The following is a 2097-nucleotide window of genomic DNA, read 5'->3' on the forward strand; positions in this document are numbered from 1 at the left end:
GGGCGTTTGTGTGGTGGCCGGGAATCGATAAAGAAATCGAGGATATGACCAAGAGATGCACAGGATGCCAGAAGGTCCAAAACGCTCCACCACAGGCCCCGCTACATCCATGGGAGTGGCCCTCATCTCCATGGCAACGGGTACACATTGATTTCGCTGGTCCATTTATGGACTCAATGTTTCTAATCGCTGTGGACGCCCATTCGAAATGGCCAGAGGTCATTAAAATGTCCTCCACTACCACGGAGAAAACTATTGCAGTCCTAAGGACTATCTTCGCCAGGAATGGGTTGCCAGAACAGATCTGTTCCGACAATGGCCCACAGTTTGTGTCTGAGGATTTCCGGAGGTTCCTGAAGAATAATGGGGTGAAACATTACACATCTGCCCCATATCATCCAGCCACAAATAGATTGGCTGAGAGGTTTATTCAGACCTTTATAAAGGCCATAAAGGCAATGTATAATGACGACATACCACTGCAACACAAGGTGGATAACTTCCTGTTTGCCTACCGGAATGCGACACATGCAGTAACCAACCAAACTCCAGCCGTACTGTTTTTCAACCGGAGACTAAGATGTCGCTTGGATTTGCTCAAACCAAACATAAGACGAGATGTTGAGGATAAGCAGTTCCAGCACATAAATGAGAAGCCAACCAAGAGCTTCAAGATAGGGCAACCAGTCTTGGCCCGTGACTACCGAACAGAAAAATGGCGCCAGGCACGATATGCACACAGCAGGGACCACTAATGTACACAGTGGACGCTGGAGAGAGCATCGTGAGACGCCATGCTGACCAGATTCTAGAGTCACAGGAACAAGCCAAACCTGTACCACAAGCATGTGCACCTGGTAATGAGCCCGAAGTACAGATTGCGTCTACCTCAGAAGCAGGGGTATTGGAAGCTGACGAACCAACCAATGACAATGAGCCAGAATTGACTCCACCGCCAGAACAGGATACTCGAGAAAGGCGCTATCCAGTCCGGATCAGGAAGCGTCCTCAAAGACTGAACGTATAAATGACTATTCCAGTTGATGTATATATTACTGAGAAAATTGTAATTGTAATTAGTTATTATTTAGTTGTTAAATGAATGTTATGTACTGTTTATCTAAAAGGGGAGGAATTGTTGTGTATGTCCCTTTAAGGGAATAACTGATCTTAGACTGCAGTACCGGCAGTGACCACCCCTGTATAAAAGGCCCTAGCAGGCTTCTGTAGTTTCAGTTTCAAGCTGCCTCTTGTTCAGTAAAGTACCTGTTAAACTGTTCTCCCGAAGTCCGTGTATTATTGAGGCGCGGACTTTACACCAGTCAGCCCCTCCAGACTGTTACATAGGGCCAGGAGGAGGCCATTCAGCCGCTCCTGACTGTTACCTAGGAAGAGGAGGAGGCCATTGAGCTGCTCAAGTCTGTTACACAGGAACAGGAGGAGGCCACTGAGCTGATCCAGCCTGATACATAGGAACAGGGGGAGGCTGTTTAGCGGCTCCAGACTGTTACACAGGAACAGGAGGAGGCCATTCAGCTCCTTCAGACTTCTACACAGGAACAGGATGAGGCAATTCAGCCGCTCCAGACTCTTACACAGGTACAGGAGGACGCCATTCAGCCCTGACAGACTGTTACACAGGAACAGGAGGAGGTCAGTCAGCCCCTCCAGCCTGTTACATAGGGACAATAGTAGGCCATTCAGCCGCTCCAGACAGTTACCTAGGATTAGGAGGAGGCAATTCAGCAGCTACAGACTGTTACACAGGAAAAGGAGGAGGCTATTCAGCCACTCCAGACTATTATATAGGAACAGTAGGAGGCCATTCAGCCGCTCCAGTCTGTTATCTAGGAACAGGAGGAGGCCATTCACCCGCTCCAGCCTATTACATAAGGACAGGAGGAGGCCGTTCAGCCCCTCAAGACTGTAACCTAGGAACAGGAGGTGGCCATTCAGCCCCTCCAGACAGTTACACAGTAACAGGAGGAGGCCATTCAGCCCCTCCAGACTGTTACACAGGAACAGGAGGAGGCCGTTCAGCCCCTCCAGACTGTTACACAGGAACAGGAGGAGGCCGTTCAGCCCCTCCAGACTGTT

This window comes from Somniosus microcephalus, unplaced genomic scaffold (genome assembly GCF_052327205.1).
Source record: "Somniosus microcephalus isolate GS21.2 unplaced genomic scaffold, FLI_Smic_1.0 unresolved_chr1, whole genome shotgun sequence".
Lineage (NCBI taxonomy): Eukaryota > Metazoa > Chordata > Chondrichthyes > Squaliformes > Somniosidae > Somniosus > Somniosus microcephalus.